This window comes from Macrobrachium nipponense, chromosome 1, assembly GCF_015104395.2.
Source record: "Macrobrachium nipponense isolate FS-2020 chromosome 1, ASM1510439v2, whole genome shotgun sequence".
Taxonomy (NCBI): domain Eukaryota; kingdom Metazoa; phylum Arthropoda; class Malacostraca; order Decapoda; family Palaemonidae; genus Macrobrachium; species Macrobrachium nipponense.
Window position 1 is genome coordinate 19,523,064 of NC_087200.1, and position 26,127 is coordinate 19,549,190.

Below are 26,127 nucleotides of genomic sequence, written 5' to 3' on the forward strand. Positions count from 1 at the left end.
TTTTTCTGTGATGGACCGTTTTCGAATTATGGATCATTGTGCTGCATTTTGTTACATTTTATTCATTCACATTGCCTCGACACTTGTGAACTTACGAGCATATTCTTTATTTTTATTATTTTATATATATGATTATTATATCTTCTAATCTGTGGCTCAAGGTAAAAGTAGTTATCAGTATTACATGTTCATATCAATTTCATTCATGTTATGGAAGGATAAATATAGTTTTTAAACACTTTGAAATGCTCTTTACCTATATAAGTACTTACTAAAGTTGTTCTCTCTCTCTCTCTCTCTCTCTCTCTCTCTCTCTAGTTAACCCTCATTGACAAAGGATATGCAAGAAGGAATCTTATCTAAAATGTATCAAGGATATCTCAGATAAGGTTAAAAACTATCGAAGATCTTTGCAAGTCGAATTAAATTGGTAATGTTCAATTTTCTATTATTGTAAATAGTTCAAATCACCGTTGTAATTGACAAATGAACCAGAATACTAAGTTTTTCAAAACCATCCCAAATATCCCTGGCAGATTCATACCGAGTGCCATATGGAATATTATAAAATTATTTTTGAGAGAGAGAGAGAGAGAGAGAGAGAGAGAGAGAGAGAGGAAGAGAGAGATAATGTGGCTAGAATTCCCATTCTCTGATCATGAGAGCTTTGAAATATATTTCGCACTAGTCAGAACTACTGTTCATTAAACGTAAAGTGATTCGTTTTATAACGTGTCGTTATTATGTTTGGTATCTCGGTTTTATAATGTGTATTATTGCGCTTTTGTAATGTGTCGTTATGTTTGGTATCGCGCTTTTGTAACGTGTCGTTGTTATGTTTTGGCATCGTGCTTTTATAACATGTCGATGTTATGTATCATGTCGAGCTTTTGTAACGTGTCGTTATTTTTCGTATGTTTGGTATCATGCTTTTGTAATTAGTAGTTGTTATGTATCATATCGCGCTTTTGTAACGTGTCGTTGTTATGTGTTGTTATTGCACTTTTATAACGTGTCATTGTTATGTTTGGTATTACTCTTTTGTAATGTTTCTTAGTTATGTTTGTTATGTTTGGTATCGCACTTTTATAATGTGTCGTTGTTATGTTTGCTGTCGTGCTTTTGTAATGTGTTGTTATCTTTGGTATCGTGCTTTTATAACGTGTCGTTGTTATGTTTGGTATCGCACTTTTAAAATGAGATGTTGCCACATTTGGTATCGCGCTTTTGTAATGTGTCGTTATTATGTTTGGTATCGCCCTTTTGTAATAAGTCATTGTTATGTACAGTGATTTTGTAACATGTCGTTGTTGTGTTTGGTATCGCACTTTTGTGACGTGTCGTTGTTATGTTTGGTATCACCCTTTTGTAATGTGTCGTTGTTATGTTTGGTATCGCACTTTTGTAACGTGTCATTGTTATGTTTATTATCGCCCTTTTGTAACGTGTCGTTGTTATGTTTGGTATCGCACTTTTATAACGTGTATGTTATGTTTGGTATCGCACTTTTGTAACGTATCGTCATTGTGTTTGGTATCGCGCTTTTGTAACGTCATAGATATGTGTCATTGTTATGTTTGGTATCGAGCTTTTATAACGTAAGACTTCTGTTAAGTTTTCAAGTTCCAGGAACTTCATAGTTTTAATAGAGCAAGAAAATAAATTGACTAATGCGTTTGTGGTTTTCTTTACAGATAAAGTAGTGCAGTATTTTCAATGAAATTTACGAGCAGTACTTAAAAAAATTCTGATCTAAAAAATAAATAAAAGGAAAAACACATGAAATTCGGACCAATTTATCAATCTGCCCATAAGGTCAGCGACTACGTCCTCAGAAATTATAGATTTCAAACGCCAGCCTTGCAGAATAAAAAAGGAAAAATTCCCAAAAGAAAGTAGAATTATTGCAAGGAATGCAATATTTCAAGTGAAATTATGCCTCTCCCATAGTGGTTACCTCCGAATAGGCTAGTTTGCTGGACTGCATCAGAGCATTGTAATGAAGTTGCATTTGCAGCTTGAATTTATTACTGCTGTGAGTCGCTGAGTAACACTTCGGAATTACAGAGTAAAATGGGCTCCTGTAATTGGCAGCTCTTATGGGCGGTAAGATTCGGCCATTTCTAGTAATTTATGCGGGATAATGAGAGGTTTCAGGTAACCTCTCTCTCTCTCTCTCTCTCTCTCTCTCTCTCTCTCTCTCTCTCTCTCTCTCTGAAGCGAAGAGAGAAAGCACTTGAATTTTTTTTTACATATACACTGCATTGCTAAACGTATAATCATTTACTTGTACACGTTTTGCACCCACCAGTATATATACTTACATACATACATACATACATACATACAGACGTGGCCTACATGCATACAAATATATGCCACATTAGAACGCAATGGGAGATATGTATTATTTATACCGCAAGAGTAAATGAATTAGTGAGGCAAATTTAAATCTATTATTTAGAATAATTGAATAGTTTTCCCTGACTTAGTTGTTATAAGTTTTCAATTATGTAATACATCTCCATTCATTTAATGTATCCCCACGATTTTTCCCCCCTACGAGGAACTCCCATAGAATTATCGGTTATGGATACTTAAGGCTATTGTCCCACTGAGCCTGAGATAAGAGGATTATTCCGCACTGAGATTTAGTTCCGATCTTAAGCTGCCTATAGAATACCGTTGTGTTCCTGCTGAGCCTAAATTCGAGAGCCTGGTCTTTCGTTCGTGTCCTTGAAATTCGACTCATTCAATAGAAACAGGAAGCTCCTCTCACGCGTTCGATATACCAGAGCCAACTAAGGGTTTTTTGTGTCTTAGTGGGTCCTGTATAATACATAATCTGTCTAAAATTTAATGTACTAAGCTCAGTGAAAAAGAGGAGTAGGGGCTAGCATAAGGCCCACTACAAGAACACCGGCAACAAAACAACATACGCAGATATATGCTACCATATTTATACATAATCTGTCAATTGCCTACTTCCACACACTCACACACGCACACACACAAGCAAACGTGAATTGAAGCTGGAACTGTGCCAACACCTGTCCTTTCTCATCATTACTTTCCTTTTATTCTGTGACCATTTATAAGTTCTGTATTGCACCAGTGGAGGGGATCAGTGGTTATTATTGAAGGGAGGTAACAGGCTATGGGATCCTGGCCGTTATAATTCACCTCAGGTGTTGATTACAGTGAAGACAGACATGTTTGCAGAAGTCGATACACATTAGACTATTCCCGTTTGAATGACGGTGTGTGGATCTTGCAGGAAGGACATGAACATCGGCGCATTTGTCAAGACATGCTTTCATTATTGTTATTATTATTATTATTATTATTATTATTATTATTATTATTATTATTATTATTAATTTGATGTTATCAAGTTTTCCAAGTCTCTAGTATATTTCTAATCGTTATAGAGAAAGTTCATTCTACGTGGGGTGTTTTGCTTATTTTTCACTTTTTGCCACCTCGTTGGCTGCGAGTTCGATTCTCTGGCATTCCATTGAGGTGTAAGAGATGTGTATTTCTGGTGCTAGGAGTTCACTCTCGACGTGGTTCCGAAGTCACGTAAAGCCGTTGGTCCCGTTGATGAATAACCGCTGGTTCCATGCAACGTAACAACACCATACAAACAAACAAACAAACAAAGCTTTTTGTCATTAAGATAGGTATTTTTTATGGCACGGTACTGAGATCATAATCACGTCTAGTTAAATTTAGATCTGCTTTAAGATTAATTGTGATATTTATTGGATTTGATTTGACCCATTACTATTAAGAACATCACTTTAGAAAAAATAAAAACCTTCTATTCACATTTTCTGTTGCCAGTAAGTTTCGAAAATCCAGCTTTCCCATTTGACGTTCCCATTCGTAATATAAACATCGCAAACCAGTACAGCTTATTCCAAGCTAAATTTCAATTCATAAAAAAACCTCCAAATTCTATTCTTCCTATCATGTTTAGGCTTTAATACAAAATGCCATCGCAAAAAGCAATCGTGCATTCGAACAGAATATTTGCCAGGGATTACAGACTACAGCTTTTGAGTTGCGATTGTTTAAATTGATTTTTCTCCTCCATTTTAAAACTTTGTAAACAAGGATAACTGTGCCTTGATTTCTTTTTATATATATTCTCTCCATTTCGGGTGACTTTTTCACTGAACGCTAATGAGAAATGGTCTTCCATTATGTATCATTACTACTATGACTTTTGAACGACGATTTTGTTCTTGCGACAACAGTAATATCTTTACACAATGTCCTTTGTGATCGTAAATCTGTATTTGCTACCACACGTCTTTATTATAATCAACTTGGGTCTCTCTCTCTCTCTCTCTCTCTCTCTCTCTCTCTCTCCGTAATGGTACACCCCTTGACCAAAAAGAATAAAAAATAAAAAGATGAACCAATGGATCTTAAATGAGGTAGAAAAGTTTCTTTGACTATTAAAGTACAAATTAGTGGGATAAAATAGAGCCTCCTAAACGAATAGATTTCAAATCTTAGCAGTAATTACTGAAGGAGATAGAAAACTAAATTAATGAATACAAAGATATCAGGCCATAGCGATTATTATCTACCCGGCCCTCTGCCAATGGCATTTGAAAATCGCTGCGAGATCATTACAGTCATTGGCGGAAATACCTAATACCTCTCAACTTCCCGATTCCCATACACACTGTTTATTACGGTTTTGTACTTATGTAAATATATAAATTATATGCATATATATGTATGGACGCGTGTGTTTGTCCGCAAGTCATATTCAGCTGATACTTGTATCTTTAATATTAAGTCTTTAGAATTAAACCTTAAATTCCTCTGTAATTCTTTCGACATCCTTATACCTTGAGACTTGAATCCGAAAATTCCACCTTATTTTCATTCCAAGCTCAAAATTAACGGACATTTTACTTATATTCATTTACCCTTATCTTACTTGTCTTGAATAAATCATCTAATTGATAAAGTACCCAAATGCTTTAGATATTTATTAGCCGAACATAAATCTAAAAGATCCTACCACATCCGGTAATTACATATTCATATAATTACGTCATTTCCGTGATTATACGTCGGTTTAATCCCTTGTCATTTTTACCTTTGTAATTTCTCTATCATATTTTCTAATATTAAGGGAGTCATAACTTTTATTACTTTAATGATGACATTACGGATATGAATGGCTCTACGAGTCCTGCAACTCATTTTAATTTGCATTTAATCATCCCGTTTTCATTCTGAGAGATTATTTTCATTAATCCAGGATTATTCCACAAATACACCGGAATTATTCAGAGCTTCACCCTTTCGTAACATTTGTTTCATAGTGCAACTGCGAGGCTATCCTTCTGTTACACCTTTGAAATCTTTCATCGTTAAATCATCTCATAGGTCCCAACGTTTGGCCTTTGGCCTAAATTTTGCATTCCATTCCAGTATTACATGGCAATATTTTTTTCTTCCTTTAGAATGAATCTGATGTTACGAAGAGCCTTATAATTCAACCATTATACAGACGAGGAAATTTAGCGAGCGATCTATGGTAATCGTCAGAGAATTTCTGATGTAAATTTATATAACATGATATTTTTAAAGCTGCTATACAGAGAGTTTCAGCAAGGAAAGCAAAGTAGACTTCAATATCAGTGTGTTTTCACATGCTGATGGCATTTTCTTTACACTCTATTTCTGATAGGTTTTTCTTAGTGTTGGGTTCAGTGTTTTTAGTAAAGGTTTATCCTATAGATCAAATCTGTTTCCACAAGGAATTTACACTCACTTAGCAAGGAAAGCTCACCTAATTTTTCATGGAATGATTTCATTCACATACAAGTTAATATCCTAAGCATTTTTCCTCCCATGGGCAGGATTCCCTTATATAACTTTTAAATATTGTACGTAGGAGCTATTGTCCCTCGGATCCTGTGATAAGCAGATTACTCTACATCGGGATTTAGTTCCGATCTTGGACTGTCAATAAAATCCCACCGGTTTCCCCCTGAAGTTCGGAGCCGAATACGTAACCTTTGGGATGTGTGTTATGTAACTCGACATCACTAGGAAAATGGTTCACTTAAACTCAAATTTTGCAGTCTTATATACTTCTAGTATGTCCGCACACTTACACAACTTTTGGCTGTCGTTTTTACTGTTATGTAACGGAGGTCTCTGTAGGAATATACATACAGATATGAAATGTATCCTGACAATGGAAAGCAAAAACAAACCAAGACATTCTCAGGTTTGAACACAACTATAGAAATGTTACACTGATGTGATCAAATACGCACTAATACAGACAAAACGAAAAACCAACCTGCTCTTCAGGTAACCTTTTTTATGCGTATTTTGGACCTTTTGTATATCATTTTTTTATATAATTTTGTATCATAGAATACAGCATTTAACCCATTCTTATAGTCAGTATTACATATTTTTCTACAGTTGTATATTATACAATTTGTACAAAGAACTTAACTTTTTTTCTGTTCATTGCAGTAACGCTTTGAAATTATTATTGTATGAAATACGGCCTGGCAGCATCACATACATCGCCGAGTGAAAATATGGTCTGTATTTGCATAGCCCCTGAATCTATTTTTTTAAAAAATCAAAATTTTCAATCTGACCTTTTCCTCTCGTAATATGGACACAGCAAACAAACGCCATTTATTCCAGTCTAGATTTGAATTCACAAAAACCTTCCAAATGCCAGTCACTCGATCATAGTCTGGGTTGAATGCGAAATGTCAATGCAAAAAGCAATCGTCCTTCCCCCTTCCCTCTATATCCCGACGAAGTATTTGCCAAAGCTCTCACAGAGAACTTTTAAATTGCATTTTTTTTTTCTGTGATGGACCGTTTTTGAATTATGGATCATTGTGCTGCATTTTGTTACATTTTATTCATTCACATTGCCTCGACACTTGTGAACTTACGAGCATATTCTTTATTTTTATTATTTTATATATATGATTATTATATCTTCTAATCTGTGGCTCAAGGTAAAAGTAGTTATCAGTATTACATGTTCATATCAATTTCATTCATGTTATGGAAGGATAAATATAGTTTTTAAACACTTTGAAATGCTCTTTACCTGTATAATACTTATAAAGTGTTCTCTTCTCTCTCTCTCCTCTCTCTCTCGCTCTCTCCTCTCTCTCTCTCTCTCTCTCTAGTTAACCCTCATTGACAAAGGATATGCAAGAAGGAATCTTATCTAAAATGTATCAAGGATATCTCAGATAAGGTTAAAAACTATCGAAGATCTTTGCAAGTCGAATTAAAATGGTAATGTTCAACTTTCTATTATTGTAATTAGTTCAAATCACCGTTGTAATTGACAAATGAACCAGAATACTAAGTTTTTCAAAACCATCCCAAATATCCCAGACAGATTCATACGGAGTGCCATATGGAATATTATAAAATTATTTTTGAGATAGAGAGAGAGAGAGAGAGAGAGAGAGAGAGAGAGAGATAATGTGGCTAGAATTCCCATTCTCTGATCATGAGAGCTTTGAAATATATTTCGCACTGGTCAGAACTACTGTTCATTAAAGGTAAAGTGATTCGTTTAACGTGTCGTTATTATGTTTGGTATCTCGGTTTTATAATGTGTCATATTGCGCTTTTGTAATGTGTAATGTTTGGTATCGCGCTTTTGTAACGTGTCGTTGTTATGTTTTGGCATCGTGCTTTTATAACATGTTGTTGTTATGTATCATGTCGAGCTTTTGTAACGTGTCTTATTTTTCGTATGTTTGGTATCATGCTTTTGTAATTAGTAGTTGTTATGTGTCATATCGCGCTTTTGTAACGTGTCGTTGTTATGTGTTGTTATTGCACTTTTATAACGTGTCATTGTTATGTTTGGTATTACTCTTTTGTAATGTTTCTTAGTTATGTTTGGTATCACACTTTTATAAAGTGTCGTTGTCATGTTTGCTGTCGTGCTTTTGTAATGTGTCGTTATCTTTGGTATCGTGCTTTTATAACGTGTCGTTGTTATGTTTGGTATCGCACTTTTAAAATGAGATGTTGCCACATTTGGTATCGCGCTTTTGTAATGTGTCGTTATTATGTTTGGTATCGCCCTTTTGTAATGAGTCATTGTTATGTACAGTGATTTTGTAACATGTCGTTGTTGTGTTTGGTATCGCACTTTTGTGATGTGTCGTTGTTATGTTTGGTATCGCGCTTTTGTAATTTGTCGTTATGTTTGGTATCACCCTTTTGTAATGTGTCGTTGTTATGTTTGGTATCGCACTTTTGTAACGTGTCATTGTTATGTTTATTATCCCCTTTTTGTAACGTGTCGTTGTTATGTTTGGTATCGCACTTTTATAACGTGTTGTTGTTATGTTTGGTGTTATGATTGGTATCGCGCTTTTGTAACGTGTATGTTATGTTTGGTATCGCACTTTTGTAACGTATCGTCATTATGTTTGGTATCGCGCTTTTGTAACGTCATAGATATGTGTCATTGTTATGTTTGGTATCGAGCTTTTATAACGTAAGACTTCTGTTAAGTTTTCAAGTTCCAGGAACTTCATAGTTTTAATAGAGCAAGACAATAAATTGACTAATGCGTTTGTGGTTTTCTTTACAGATAAAGTAGAGCAGTATTTTCATGAAATTTACGAGCAGTACTTATAAAAATTCTGATCTAAAAAAAAATAAAAGGAAAAACACATGATATTCGGACCAATTTATCAATCTGCCCATAAGGTCAGCGACTATGGCCTCAGAAATTATAGATTTCAAACGCCAGCCTTGCAGAATAAAAAAGGAAAAATTCCCAAAAGAAAGTAGAATTACTGCAAGCAATGCAATATTCAAGTGAAATTATGCCTCTCCCATAGTGGTTACCTCCGAATAGGCTAGTTTGCTGCACTGCATCAGAGCATTGTAATGAAGTTGCATTTGCAGCTTGAATTTATTACTGCTGTGAGTCGCTGAGTAACACTTCGGAATTACAGAGTAAAATGGGCCCTTGTAATTGGCAGCTCTTATGGGAGGTAAGATTCGGCCAATTCTAGTAATATATGCACGATAATGAGAGGTTTCAGGTATCCAACCCCCCCCCCCCCCCCCCCCCCACCCATCTTCTCTCTCTCTCCCCTCGCTCTCTCTCTCTCTCTCTCTCTCTCTCTCTCTCTCTCTCTCTCTCTCTCTGAAGTGAAGAGAGAAAGCCCATGAATTATTTTTTTATTGAATATACATTGCGGAACGTATAGCATTTAATTGTACACGTTTACACGCCCACCAGTGTGATACATTCATACATACATACATACAGACGTAGCCTACATACATACAAATATATGCCACATTAGAACGCAATGGGAGATATGTATTATTTATACCGCAAAAGTAGATGAATTAGTGAGGCAAATTTAAATCTATTATTTGGAATAATTGAATAGTTTTCCCTGACTTAGTTGTTATAAGTTTTCAATTATTTAATACATCTCCATTCATTTAATGTATCCCCACGATTTTTCCCCCTACGAGGAACTCCCATAGAATTATCGGTTATGGATACTTAAGGCTATTGTCCCACTGAGCCTGAGATAAGAGGATTATTCCGCACTGAGATTTAGTTCCGATCTTGAGCTGCCTATAGAATACCGTTGTGTTCTTGCTGAGCCTAAATTCGAGAGCCGGGTCTTTCGTTCGTGTACTTGAAATTCGATTCGTTCAATAGAAACAGGAAGCTCCTCTCCCGCGTTCAATATACCAGAGCCCACTAAGGGTTTCTTTTGTCTTAGTGGGTCCTGTATAATACACAGCAGATCTAGATGTACATAATATGTCTAAAATTTAATGTACTAAGCTCAGTAGAACGGGAGTAGGGGCTAGCATAAGGCCCACTACAAGTACACCGGCAACAAAACAACATACGCAGATATATGCTGCCATATTTATACATAATCTGTGAATTGCCTACTTCCATACACACACACACACACACACCCACACACACACACACACACACACAAGCAAACGTGAATTGAAACTGGAACTGTGCCAACACCTGTCCTTTCTCCTCGTAACTTTCCTTTTATTCTGTGACCATTTATAACTTCTGTATTGCACCAGTGGAGGGGATCAGTGGTTATTATTGAAGGGAGGTAACAGGCTAAGGGTTCCTGGCCTTTATAATTCACCTCAGGTGTTGCTTTCAATGAAGACAGACATGTTTGCAGAAGCCGATACACATTAGACTATTCCCGTTTAAATGACGGTGTGTGGATCTTGCAGGAAGGACATGAACATTGGTGCCTTTGTCAAGTCATGCTTTTATTATTATTATTATTATTATTATTATTATTATTATTATTATTATTATTATTATTATTATTATTTTACTATTGTTATGATTATTATTATTATTATTATTATAATTATTATTATTATTTATTTTTTTTTTGCTCTATCACAGTCCTCCAATTCGACTGGGTGGTATTTATAGTGTGGGGTTCCGGGTTGCATCCTGCCTCCTTAGGAGTCCACTTTTCTTACTATGTGTGCCGTTTCTAGGATCACACTCTTCTGCATGAGTCCTGGAGCTACTTCAGCCTCTAGTTTTTCTAGATTCCTTTTCAGGGATCTTGGGATCGTGCCTAGTGCTCCTATGATTATGGGTACGATTTCCACTGGCATATCCCATATCCTTCTTATTTCTATTTTCAGATCTTGATACTTATCCATTTTTCCCTCTCTTTCTCTTCAACTCTGGTGTCCCATGGTATTGCGACATCAATGAGTGATACTTTCTTCTTGACTTTGTCAATCAACGTCACGTCTGGTCTGTTTGCACGTATCACCCTATCCGTTCTGATACCGTAGTCCCAGAGGATCTTTGCCTGATCGTTTTCTATCACTCCTTCAGGTTGGTGCTCGTACCACTTATCACTGCAAGGTAGCTGATGTTTCTTGCACAGGCTCCAGTGGAGGGCTTTTGCCACTGAATCATGCCTCTTTTTGTACTGGTTCTGTGCAAGTGCCGGGCATTCGCTTGCTATGTGGTTTATGGTTTCATTTTTCGTATTGCACTTCCTACATATGGGAGAGATGATATTTTCGTCTATCGTACTTTGAACATATCTGGTTCTTAGGGCCTGATCTTGTGCCGCTGTTATCATTCCTTCAGTTTCCTTCTTTAGCTCTCCCCTCTGTAGCCATTATTATTATTATTATTATTATTATTATTATTATTATTATTATTATTATTATTATTATGTTATCGGGTTTTCCAAGTCTCTGGTATGTTTCTATTCGTTTTAGGGAAAGTTCATTCCTCATGGGGAGTTTTGCTTATTTTTAACTTTTGCCACCTCGGTAGCCGCGAGTTCGATTCTCGGGCATTCCATTGAGGTGTAAGAGATTTGTATTTCTGGTGCTAGAAGTTCACTCTCGACGTGGTTCGGAAGTCACGTAAAGCCGTTGGTCCCGTTACTGAATAACCACTGGTTCCATGCAACGTTAAAATACCATACAAACAAACATACAAAGCTTTTTGTCATGAAGATAGGTATTTTTTATTGCACGGTACTGAGATCATAATCATGTCTAGTTAAATATAGATCTGCTTTAAGATTAATTGTGATATTTATTGGATTTTATTTGACCATTACTGTTAAGAAAATCACTTTGGAAAAAATAAAAACCTTCTATTCACATTTTCCGTTGCCCCTTTTTCCCAGTAAGTTTTCGAAAATCCAGCTTTTCCCATTTGAACGTTCCCATTCGTAATATAAACATCGCAAACCAGTACAGCTTATACCAAGCTAATTTCAATTCATAAAAAACCCTCCAAATTCTATTCTTCGTATCATGTTCTGGCTTTAATACAAAATGCCATCGCAAAAAGCAATCGTGCATTCGAACAGAATATTTGCCAGGGATTACAGACTACAGCTTTTGCGATGCGATTGTTTAAATTGATTTTTCTCCTCCATTTTAAAACTCTGTACGCAAAGACAACTGCCTTGATTTTTTTATATATATTCTCTCCATTTCGGGTGACTTTTTCACGTGAACGCTTATGAGAAATGGTCTTCCATTATGTACCACCATTACTACTATGACTTTTGAACGACGATTTTGTACTTGCGACAACAGTAATATCTTTACACAATGTCCTTTGTGATTGGAAATCTATATTTACTACCACACATCTTTCATAACTAACTTGGGTCTCTCTCTCTCTCTCTCTCTCTCTCTCTCTCTCTCTCTCTCTCTCTCCGTAATGGTACACCCCTTGACCAAAAAAAAATAAGGAATAAAAAGATGAAGCAATGGATCTTAGATGTGGTAGAAAAGTTTCTTTGACGATTAAAGAACAAATAGTGGGATAAAATTGAGCCTCCTAAACGAATAGATTTCAAATCTTTGTTGTAATTACTGAAGGAAATAGAAAACTAAATTAATGAATACAGAGATATCAGGCTATAGCGATTGATATCTACCTGGCCCTCTCCCCATGGCATTTGAAAGTCGCTGCGAGATCATTACAGTCATTGGTGTAAATACCAAATACCTCTCAACTTCCCGATTCCCATACAGGCTGTTTATTACCGTTTTGAAAAGGCAAAATCCGAAGGGGAAATATTTAGTGGCGATATATATATATATATATATATATATATATATATATATATATATATATATATATATATATATATATATATATATATATATTATATGTATATTATATACATTTGTGTATGTACTTATGTAAATACATAAATTATATACATATATATATGAATATATGTATGGACACGTGTGTTTGTGTGTGAAATCCGCAAGTCATAATCAGCTGATACTTTAATATTAAGTCTTTAGTATTAAGCCTTATATACCTCTTTAACTCTTTCTACATCCTTATACCTTGAGCTTTGAAACCGAAAATTCCACCTTATTTTCATTCCAAGCTCAAAATTAAAGAACCGGTGATTGTTACCGGACATTTTACTTATATTCATTTACCCATATCTTACTTGTCTTGAATAAATCATCTCATTGATAAAGTATCCAAATGCTTTAGATATTTATTAGCCGAACATAAATCCAAAAGCTCCTGCCACATCCGCTAATTACATATTCATATAATTACGTCATTTCCGTGATTATAGGTCGGTTTAATCCCTTGTCATTTTTACCTTTGTAATTTCTCTATCATATTTTCTAATATTAAGGTAGGCTCCACTTTGGGGGGTGCCGATCGTAAAAAATATTTACCAAAAATACACTAATCAAGACAGGCTAATGAAATTTTCAGGCATTATTAGCACTATAATAATGCATATTCCCTGTGAGTTTTATCATCCTACAGGGAAAATTAATGATTTTATGAAAAAAAAGGTGAAAAACGGAAATTTCCGGGCCCTCGCACTGAAGGTTATTTGGTGATTGGTGAGAAACTACAGTCTTGAATAGAAATTCGGTCTGACAGAATGTTGGTATATCCACCTGGAACATGCACAAAAAAAATTATCAAAATAGAACAGTAAATAAGCACGTAATAACAAAAAAAAGAGCAACAACTTCGTAAGTTCAGCGAAAGCCCCGCCGAATAATCAGACTATAGCTAGGAAGAAATATTCAGGAAAAATTCAAATCTCGATTTAGGGACAAAACCTTTTGAGAGTTTGTAGTTATTATGTCACTTGATAGCCTAAAACATCTAAAAATTATATTATTTGGGACAATCAAAGAAAACCCCCCCTCCAAAAAAAAAAAAAAAAAAAGGTGGGGGTGGTTTTTTCTTTGATTGTCCTAAATAATATAATTTTTAGATGTTTTAGGCTATCAAGTGATATAATAACTATAAACTCTCAAAAGGTTTTGTCCCTAAATCGAGATTTGAATTTTTCCTGAATATTTCTTCCTAGCTATAGTCTGATTTTTCGGCGGGGCTTTCGCTGAACTTACAAAGTTGTTGCTCTTTTTTTCGTTATTACGTGCTTATTTACTGTTCTATTTTGATAATTTTTTTGTGCATGTTCCAGGTGGATATACCAACATTCTGTCAGACCGAATTTCTATTCAAGACTGTAGTTTCTCACCAATCACCAAATAACCTTCAGTGCGAGGGCCCGGAAATTTCCGTTTGTTCACATTTTTTTTCATAAAATCATTAATTTTCCCTGTAGGATGATAAAACTCACAGAGAATATGCATTATTATAGTGCTAATAATGCCTGAAAATTTCATTAGCCTGTCTTGATTAGTGTATTTTTGGCAAATATTTTTTACGATCGGCACCCCCCAAAGTGGAGCCTACCCTTAAGGGAGACATAACTATTATTACTTTAATGATGACATTACGGATATGAATGACTCCACGAGTCCTGCAACTCATTTTAATTTGCATTTAATCATCCCGTTTTCATTCTGAGAGATTATTATCATTAATCCAGGATTATTCCACAAATACACCGGAATTACTCAGAGCTTCACCCTCTCGTAACATTTGTTTCATAGTGCAACTGCGAGGCTATCCTCCTATTACACCTTTAAAATCTTTCATTGTTAAATCATCTCATAGGTCCCAACGTTTGGCCTATGGCCTAAATTGTACATTCCATTCCGGTACTACATGGCAATATTTTCTTCTTCCTTTAGAATGAATCTGATGTTACGAAGAGCCTAATAATTCAACCATTATACAGACGAGGAAATTTAGCGAGCGATCTATGGTAACCGTCAGAGAATTTCTGATGTAAATTCATATAACATGAAATTTTTGAAGCTGCTATGCAAAAATTTTCAGCAAGGAAGGCAAAGTAGACTTCGATATCAATGTTTTTTTCACATACTGATGGCATTTTCTCTACACTCTCACTTCCTGGATTTCTATTTCTGATTGGCTTTTCTTGGTATTGGGTTCAATGTATTTAGTAAAGATTTATCCTACAGATAAAATCTGTTTCCACAAGGAATTTACACTCACTTAGCAAGGAAAGCTCACCTAATTTTTCATGGAATGATTTCATTCACATACAAGTTAATATCCTAAGCATTTTTCCTCCCATGGGCAGGATTCCCTTATATAACTTTTAAATATTGTACGTAGGAGCTATTGTCCCTCGGATCCTGTGATAAGCGGATTACTCTACATCGGGATTTAGTTCCGATCTTGGACTGTCAATAGAATCCCACCGGTTTCCCCCTGGAGTTCGAAGCCGAATACGTAACCTTTGGGATGTGTGTTATGTAACTCGACATCACTAGGAGAATGGTTCACTTAAACTCAAATTTTGCAGTTTTATATACTTCTAGTATGTCGCACACTTACACAACTTTTGATCCATATGCATTACGTACTAATACGTCTAAAAATTTAGGAACTTGGCTGTCCTTTTTACCGTTATGCAACGGAGGAATATACATACAGATATGAAATGTATCCTGACAATGGAGAGCAAAAACAAACCAAGCCATTCTCAGGTATGAACGCAAATGTAGAAATATTACAATGATGTAACTAAATACGTACTAATAGAGACAAAACGAAAAACCAACCTGCTCTTCAGGTAACCCTGGAGCAACCAAAAGTGCTGTATCTAATCTTTGTGATGAGTAAGGAAGACCAGTACTGGAACACAAGGAAGAAGGTTCTATGCCACGGGTTCTAATTAAGCCTCTCGATCCTCTTTGAACAACGATTTGTTATTGAAAGGGAAGACAAACGTCTCTACAGAAGTTGATGCATTTCAGAGGCGAACGAACTTGTAAATGTGGTGCGAAATCCCATATTTGGAAAGACGTGATAATTTTGTGTACCTTTTTTATGCGTATTTTGGACCTTTTGTATATGGTTTTTTTATATAACTTTTATCATAGAATACAGCATTTAACCCATTCTTATAGCCAGTATTGCATATTTTTCTACAGTTGTATATTATACAATTTGTACAAAGAACTTAACTTTTTTTCTGTTCATTGCAGTAATACTTTGAAATTATGATTGTATGAAATACGGCCTGGCATCATCACATACATCTCAGAGGGAAAATACGGTCTGTATTTGTATAGCCCCTGAATCTATTTGTAAAAAAATCAAAATTTTCAATCTGACCTTTTCCTCTCGTAATATGGACACGGCAAACAAACGCCATTTATTCCAGTCTAGATTTGAATTCACAAAAACCTTCCAAATGCCAGTCACTCGATCATAGTCTGGGTTGAATGCGAAATGTCAATGCAAAAAGCAATCGTCCTTCCCCCTTCCCTCTATATCCCGACGAAGTATTTGCCAAAGCTCTCACAGAGAACTTTTAAATTGCATTTTTTTTTTTTTTTTTTGTGATGAACATTTTTGAATTATGGATCATTGTGCTGCATTTTGTTACATATTATTCATTCACATTGCCTCTACACTAGTGAACTTGCGAGCATATTCTTCATTTTTATTATTTTATATATATGATTATTATGTCTTCAAATCTGTGGCTCAAGGTAAAAGTAGTTATCAGTATTATATGTTCATATCAATTTCATTCACCTTATGGTAGGATAAATACAGTTTTTAAACACTTTGAAATGCTATTTACCTGTATAAGTACTTACTAAATTTGTGTATTTTAGCAGGAAGGCTTGGAAAACCAATCTCTCTCTCTCTCTCTCTCTCTCTCTCTCTCTCTCTCTCTCTCTCTCTCTCTCTCTCTCTCTCTCTCTATTTAACCCTCATTGACAAAGGATAATACAAGAAGGAATCTTAACTAAAATGTATCAAGCATATCTCAGATAAGGTTAAACAGTATCGAAGATCTTTGCAAGTCTAATTAAATTGATAATGTTCAACTTTTTATTATTGTATTATAGTTCAAATCGCCGTTGTAATTGATAAATAGACCAGAATACTAAAGCTTTCAAAACAATCCTAAATATCCCAGACAGACTCATACCGAGTGCCGTATGAAATTTTCATCTGAAATACAGTTAATTATCAAATTATTTTTGAAAGATAGAGAGAGAGATATGATGTGGCTAGACTTCCCATTCTCTGATCATGAGAGCTTTGAAATATATTTCGCACTAGTCAGAGCTACTGTTAATTAAACGTAAAGTAGTTCGTTCTAATTTTCACTTACTACGTCTGGTAGAATATTAATTCTGGTTGATTAAAACATCCTGCGCAGTTTTTCTCTTTTTTTTATTGAATAGAGTGTTGCATTTTAAAATAAAACTATGAAGGAGTAGCTTAAAAACTTGTTTTACTTTTAAATATGAGACATCAAACCTAACCTAACATTAAAGCAGTTTGTGAGATACAGACTTGTTATTTTAAAAAATCAACTCATATGAGAAGTTGTAAGGCTCCTCTTACCCTCTATAACATCCATGAATACTAGTCTGCTTTAAAATCACAATAATTCATGTATATTAATGTTTTTTTTTTTTTTTTTTTTCACTAAACAGGCCTCCATCTACAAGAGTGGTATTGATAAGCGTATTTCAGGTTCGGCCATATCTAGATTGATATTGCAAATCCTTATTACCAATGTTTCGGAATTGGACTCTTACCTCTTGAAAGGTAGAAATGAAGTGAAGGGAGGGGGGGGGGAGGGGAAAGAAATTCAGATGATTCAGTCTGACGTTTCAATCTTTGTTTTTAATATTTTTCACCTTTTTGTGATTGCCCTTCCTTTGTCTCTTCCATGACAGAATAAAGTCAGTAGCAGTTAATCATACTAATGATTATGTCCTCGTTTCCTCGCTAGAAATTTCTTCCCTGCCTTCAGTTTTTCTTGATGTCCTTTTGTTTTTAGGTTTAAGCAGTTGCTGTTCTCTTGAGGTGACTTAGTGCAACCTGTTAGGGCAGCTCTTGCGTCATTTATTCTGCTGTCATTGGCAATCCTTATATTGTTCGATTGAAGGCACAATTTTCCATCTTTTACTTTTGAAATGTTAACCTAACTTCAGTATATCTTGATAATTATAGTTTTTCCTTTAAGGGGAGATATATAATTTTCCTCAGCACTAAGACAACATTTGTTCGTTTCCATTCCTTCTGTCAACCATGGAAGTCTTCAAGGACATTATCTGGCCATCACATCGGTCAGATCACAAATTGGTGAAAGCGAACGATCGCCTCACGTAGATTCGCTGCTAGTATGAAAATGGAGTGGAAGACGTTTTTCAACTTACGTGGTGAAGTCTTTTAAATCTGGTAAGTAATCTCGCATATCCCCCACAGGATATGGTTTGGCATGAGATAAGACGCTAAGGACAAAGGTGCAGACATATTTGGATGTGGCTGCCAACCGCGAGTTTTAAAAATTTCCCCAAAGACTTCGAGAAATGAATTATGGGGAGGGCTATCATGAAGACACTGACTATCGGGCTGATGGTCTCGCTTATAGATTGTTACGAATGTTTTGTTCACGAAGTAAATGTCTGTTAAAATATTTTCTTTAGGCAGTCTATAACACAGTAGTGTATCACGATATGTGACACTTCTTGTCACAGGTTACCAGTGACAAATTTGATTGAACCTCTTGGATATAGAATATGCTCTGAAAGTCAGACAATATGCAATAAAAATGGCCAGGACGAGTGATGGGTGCTTTCTTCGGGGTAGATAAGAAAGCTTGAACGGTCCCCAAATCAAATCATAATCATTAAAAATATCATGCAACAGTTGGTATGTTGAGCAGTGGTTCAAGGAAAACATTATTACCGCTAACTGGAAGTTGAATGCGATATAGAGTAGACGAAGATTAATTGATTTTCGAAAAGATTAAATCATTTTTAATGAACACAAGCATCCTGCTTTGATAGTTGCTTCTTTAACTGCAGGTAACACCAGAATTGATTTGTGATTAATGAAAAGTATGTCCACTCAGTCCATCCATTTAACCACAGCTCCGCAAGCATGTATCTATTTTATTTTGGGAAGAATTTGTCCATTTACCCAAACGACTTACTTCTCTGGGGTGATATAACAGCAGGGTCACTTTTCTGTTCGGTGCTGCTCTGAATGCAGCTGTGTTTCCTTTTCTCCTCCCAAAGTTGCTGGTCTTTTCGTTCCTGTTCCTTTAACGAATACACTTCCACCAGATTAGTTCCCGGGACGGTAGACATCACAACGTTTTCGTTTTCGTAATGAAAGTGGAAGGAACACTCCTCGGTCCTGACGTTGTAATATGCGTATGCGTCCATCTGAAGGGGGACACAGAATTATGTTGTTGCATTAAATGAGTTACCTATTAAAAATACTGCTTCTAATCTTTTAACCTGATCTCATCAGATAAGAGATTTAAAACTTTTCTTGTATGCTGGAAATTAGATTGTTAACAGCACTGGAACTCAGTTTAGTGTATTGCTTTAAACATTATACTATAGGAAACTGGGTGGAAAAACTTGATCACATCTGAAGAACATTGTTGCGCAAAATAGGGATATATATATATATATATATATATATATATATATCTATATATATATATATATATGCGTGTGTGTGTGTGTGTGGAGTTATTTATGTATTTCAACTTATTATAATCTAACAGATTAATCTTTTTCCTAAAAATCCAACAAAAGAAACCAATAAATTAAAAAAAAACCTATTTCAGCCAGTACACATCGGCACTCGTCTCACTGGAAAATGCCAGAACGGACTCTTGCTCATAGAACAACCAGTAAGGAAGGTGGTCGAGGGGGAACATTTACATGGGCTAAAAAAGGAAATGATGGTATAAGAAGAAGGGTAGGCTTATTAAAGATTACAGAGGTAATAAGAGAGTCACAATTAAGATGGTATGGACATGTGTTGAGGATGATTGACGAGGAGGGAGCGAAGAGGGCTTGGGAGGAACCTGTCAGAGGAAGAAGATCGAGAGGGAGACAAAGAATTAGATGGCGAGATAAGTTGAAGGAAGATATGGAGAGAAGAGGTTTGCTGGAGGATGATGCCTTTGATAGAAGGCAGTGGAGGAGAGGCGCATCAGGCAACCGACCCCTTTATGTAGGGATAACGGTGGGAAAGACGAGAAAGTTGCTTAGGCTAAACCGGTTTGTTTTATTCCAGATTTCTTGTGTGCTGTTCTTGAGAGGAGATGGATTAGAGTAAAAATCTCTGGACAGGGTTGAAATGGGTCTGGCTGGATTATCTTTTTAATATGAGAGTTCTGGTGTTTTTTTTTTTTTTTTTTTATTTCATAATGCCTGCCCTTCAATGCCCTTCTCACAAATTCATTGTATCTATTTGGCTATCGTCATCGCACAGATAACACAACAGATCTGTTATTTATGGTTTATGGTCAAGAAAATGAGAGATTTTCGCCCACTGAAGATTTTGGTCGTGGTGTTTATTGGAATGAGTCATCTTATCCATTTAATCGTGCTCTACCATACGTGAGGGAGATTCTGGAATCAGCCGTCATAAGCCAAAGAGATAACATGAACTTATCAGGAAAACATAGGAAGGCAGACATCGTGGACAACACCCTCGTGAATCGTCTTATTCACAAGATAATCCAGCATGACCGAATAATTAACTAAATTTTGACACAGTAGAGTAGAACCGCTGGGGAGAAAGTATCTCGATTAACAGCCACAAGACTAAGAATAAAGGTGCTGTTTTCAGCGCTACCGTTGACTACAGAATTTTCTACTTAAGGACATAATAGTATAGTTAAGTTACTCGAGCGTTATTAAAACACCTTACAGAAATAATCGTAAAACATTTTAAGCAAAAGGGGAACAATTGAAATAGCATACCTTTATTTCTAAATGATCCATAGACATTCCGTGTTCACCTGGACGTAATGACGTCAATTTGCAGCTCAGTAATAACTACTTCCCTCATCCAGTCTGCGCACGAATGAGAATATTTGCAGGCGTAATACCAAATTAATCTAACAATCACAACCGAACTTAAATTATCATGAAATGCCATTTTTCAAACTACATACTTATAATGAAGTATGAATGCGTTGATACGAAATGTTATTGATAGTAAGGGGGGGGTCAAGTTCATTGACAACATTTAACCTTTCACCTAATAAGCAGATACCCTTTTATTTAATATTACTGATTATGTTGAAATCGGCTTCACAGATCAAAACTGTAATAAAACTAATTTGATTGATATTTTATTTGAACGTCCAGCTTAATGTCATTTATTTTATATTTTCGTCCATGTATTTTGAAATATGCTTTGTTTTGAACATTATTGGGACCATGAAAACTATTTTCGTTCTACTCAAACTTTAAGATTAGGAATATTAATTCATACCCATAAAAAAGCAAATTATGAACATACTATGACAAAGAAAGAATTGTGCTTTGTGTCGTACTTCTGATATCTGAAATCAAAGTTTCACGGTAATGTAAGTAGGAAAGTTAAATGTGGAATTACTTACTATCCATTTCAAGGATTGCGAATCATTGTTTTTCTTAAATATCTTCCAAACAAATGATATGATCGAAATGGTACTTTGACACAGTGTACAAGACACCTCCGCTAATTTTCTGGTAATATAGTGCATTGTCAAATGGTGTTAGTTAAGGCGTTTATTCTTGACTTTTAGAGGCCAAGTTGCATGAGTCAGCAGGACTAATCAACAGAATCGAACGTCCGCTATCCCCCATCCCTCCCTCCCTTCCTCACTGTTTCTTTATTACTGCTCTGATTTCTCATCTCTCCGCAATTTACAGTATGCAATAAAATACCGTTTTCCATGATATTTTTCAATACCGGGAGAAAACTGGAGAGTTCATAATGAAAAGGATAGTGAGGCTTTACGTAACGACTATAACAATGGTTAATTTTTCCCAACGTTTTCAGTTAATAGTTAGGCGTCTCAAGTAATACCGTAATTGATGGAGACGGATTTTTCATTGCTGTCATGGCCGCCATGTTACTCTTTCAGCAGTAATTGCAGAAAGGCATTTGCAGTTAGACTCCTAACTATATACAAAATGGAGAAAGCTAACGATAAATTAAGGATTACTCTCAATAGGCAAGTGAATCTTCATAACGCACACACACACGCAAAAAGAGCACGCGCATATTGGTCAATCAGTCAATCGATCTATTCATATCTCTATCATATCTAGTACTTTGTCTCTATTTCACCGGTGGAATATGTACCATATATATGTGTGTATGTGTATTGTACCCTTATCCTATCAATAATTGCTACACTCGTTTTATTTATGAGGTTGTTATCCATGGAAAATTTATACTTATGAAATAATTAATTGTGACATTCGTTTAGTTTTTACGATTACTTAACAGATTAAGAATACGCTTTACTGACCGTACTCTGCCCGCACAGGCCATATAATCGCGTTACAGACGCCATGGGAATGAATCCGAGAGCAGTGTTAATTATATACTGGGATGTGAGTTAATCCGTGTGATTTAATTTTGGTTACCGTATCTTACCTACTCGTAGTCAACACGTCCTAAAGGATTTTAAGAGATCTTAATAGCAGATACGTGAATAGGGTGAAGGTCATACGCTCTTTCGCTTACTCCCATTTATATAACTCAAGAAAACGCAATAACAATGGTTAAATGAACACATAATCTAAAAAAAATATGTGTAACATCCAATATTACTCAATATAATGCAATAGACAGCAATGGGGCGGGTGGGAGGGGGGGAGACGGAAACGGGGAAGCCAAGGTAGTGGGTTGAGGGAGGGATGAGGAGGGGAAGGGTGAGGGAGGGAGGTAGGGAGGGACGGGATGGTGATAAAGGACGTTCTAAAGCATAGGTTGGCGATGCTTGGCAACACCATGGAAGTCAAGAGTAAACACCTTAAATAATGTCATTTGACAATGCACACAATTACCACAAACTAGCGGGAGTTGTCTTGTACACTGTGTCAAAGTACCATTTCGATCAAATAATTAGTTTGAAAGATATTTGAGAAAAACGATGACTCGCCGTCCCTTAAGTGGAAAGTAGAGAGAACACTTTCTTACAATAACTTACAAATTCACTACAACGAAAAATTAAATAGCTTTCGTGTAGCGTGAAAAAAACAATTTTGCAGTTTTACCTCTTCCCTATACATCACTGGAACTTCGTAAATGCCCCATATACATATGGTTCGGTGGTAAAAAAGTGGGCATGCATTTGTAAACCCGTGGTTCGAATGGGTACCACCGATAATTGCGGCCAAGAAAAAGTACAAAATTTACTGTCCGCTGCAAGACTAGTCATACAAGACGCTACCTCCTCCAAGGAGCAAAAAGTATGACTGCATTTTTAGGGAAGCAAAATTCACATTTCATAAGACGCATTTGTATGTCTGTACGTGTGTGTGTAATATGGAAAATGAGGTTTTTAGCTTTTCCCAGAAATATATTGGAAGGATTTCTTTATATTAGATTTGTTTGAACTGATTACAGGTAATCGCATCACACGCGACTGCAGGTGCACATACAGGCATAAATGCTTTCAACATGTACAGTACTGAAATCCTGCTATTTTCATTTGAACCCAAGAGAAAATAAGTAACTATACTTACAAAGGAACCGTTAAGTGACCGTTGCCTTCACTTCCTACAGAACGAGTGAAATCCTGAAGCACCATATACAATGTCCTCTCTTAACTTGCGATCCCAACGACAACAGCTAAAGTGAAAGGTGGAGACAGAGAAGTAAACTCCACCTAAATACCGTCGCCTGGACACTAGAGTCAGTATTGGTCCTTTGACAAGAGATAACGATAGATAGAAACTAAGCAGACTTATTCAAATCAGGGTGTCATTTTTCACGGAGATATAAGGAGATCACGGATTATCACGGCCAGTTTAAGTAAACTGGGTCAGCCCAAGACCTAAAGACGAGGTCAATCCTTGTAGGCGCCTGCTAATCTTTCTTGTTACCTTCGAGGTTCAGCAGCTACCAAGGGCAGCCTATTTGAAAGGGTCGTCCTACCGCTGTTCAAAGTTCAGTTAGCATTTTAGTGTGACCAGGAATTTAACTGTAAGGGATGGGGACGTTATTCAAACCTTATAGGTTGGATTGTTTTCATTAAATTTCCCTGTCTTTCCCTACACACACACACACACACACACACACTATATAATATATATAATATATTATATATATTATATAATATTATATATATATATATTATATATATATATATACCTATAAGCGAACACCAAACAGGAAAATGATAGGCAGAAATCCAAGCGCTTCCGTCTTTACTGAGACAATGTCTTAGTAAAGGCGAAAGCGCTTGGATTTCTGCCTATCATTTTCTTGTGGTATTCGCTTATTCAATGAAGTCACGTGCATCTACTGTGATTTTTTAAAGCATATATGTATATAATCACCCGAGATAGAGAGTAGGTTATTAGATTTCCGTTAGTGTATCCTTTGACAGGCCGTCAAACAAACCGCATTATAATTTCACATTTAATTGGAATTACGTCCTGGCAAACTCCCATCATTAATTTTAGGTTTACATCAGAGTGTTCACGGAATGGTTATAACTTTTATAGAATTAAATGTCGATTGCAAGTTTGTTCGTGCAATTAGCTGGACAGTAATAATGAATAGTAAAATGAAAGCAGGTGAACAACTATTCATCGCTAACTGTGGTGAAGATGAATAGTACGATAGCTTTGGTTAAAAATTGATTTACCAGATGAGGAAACGACTCAACATAAAGGAGGTAAATGAATATAGAATTTATGTAAAAACAATGGAAAGATTTTTGCTAAACAATGTTCAGAAATTCATAACACGCACACTAGATTTATGTCATTTTGGCGAATTGGATGTTATTGGAAATGTTGACAAATATATAGAGGATTCTTACTTTGAAAGATAGAAACCCTCCTCTATTATCTGTATTAAATTTTTCGTAACTGTTGTATGGTTGTTTGTATTTCTGTAAATAGCATTATTCTAGAAAAAAAAGGAATAAATTCCTCTCTGCTTCTTAGTTTTAATTATTTTCATTCGTGACTGGTTAACCGTCCTGTTTGAGATTTCGTTTACGGCATACAAGGGAAACAATCCTTACATTGAATCATCGTCTACGAGAATTGGTACTTTAACTTTTTCCCCTTCTACGGTATCTTTTCATTTCTATGAGGAATATGTTATATTAATGCGTTTTTTTAAAGCACTACCATAATTGTAAAGCAGTCTTACTAATAGTAAGACATATTTTGGATCCCAAGAGAACTTGAGACTGCTTGCACAGAACATTCACAAATGGAACTTGTACAATTCAAGGATTTATTGGGAAATTATAAAAATTTACGGAACTTGCATATTGCACATATAGGAAATATAATATAATGGTAAATGCTGGTAAACTGTTGACCATTTAAGGCAGAGGTGGCCAAACAGTCGATCGAGGCCACTTGTTTGGTCGATCGCCATTCCCCCACAATCCTATATAAACAGCCAAAAACACAAGCATCTGTATATGTATATGTATTATATATATATATATTATATAATATCTATATATATATATATATATATATATATATATATATATATATATATATTATATATAATAGTGAGGCAATTGTACTCATGTATTATCGTACTATGGCGCTATTTGACATTTTTATTTTCCCACGTAATAATATGTGATTATGTAGTCTGGTAGATCACAATAGAGTTTCAGGCTTTACAGTAGATCTCGGAGTCCAAAAGTCTGGTCACTCCTGATTTAGGGAATATATCATTAAGTACATTAAATTTGTACTAAAAGACTAATTAATTTCAGAAAAAATGTCAACATTTTTAACATATGTGTTATAGTTACTATCTTAAGTCCTGACAAGTACGTCCTTTCTTCCCACATAAGTACAATATCTAACAAGGTTATGATTATCCTATCTCATCACAACAAAATCAAAAGGCTGTCAGGTAAACTGCGTCTATGAAACAGAATTGGCAAGGCATTGATTTAGTGAAAGGAAGGTCGAGTTTTGTCCAGTTTGAGTAATAATTCAGTATTACGAATTGTGCATTGGAATGATTCCTGTGCTAAGCACAGTGTTCTTAAATGGTTATTTAATATAAATACATATGTTACATATCACTAAGTGATAAAAGAAACAATTAACAAAGTTATATGCGTTCTAATA

General features: G+C 35.5%; 1 long non-coding RNA gene across 1 annotated transcript; it reads right to left on the bottom strand.

Annotated features, from left to right (window-relative positions):
* Positions 1-17,204: 17,204 nt before the first annotated feature.
* LOC135220099 (uncharacterized) lies at positions 17,205-23,900 on the bottom strand. Its single transcript, XR_010315568.1, has 3 exons — positions 23,533-23,900; positions 20,767-20,859; positions 17,205-19,206 (listed from the first exon to the last, which is right to left on the bottom strand). It is a non-coding gene; the product is annotated as an uncharacterized LOC135220099 (long non-coding RNA).
* Positions 23,901-26,127: the final 2,227 nt, after the last annotated feature.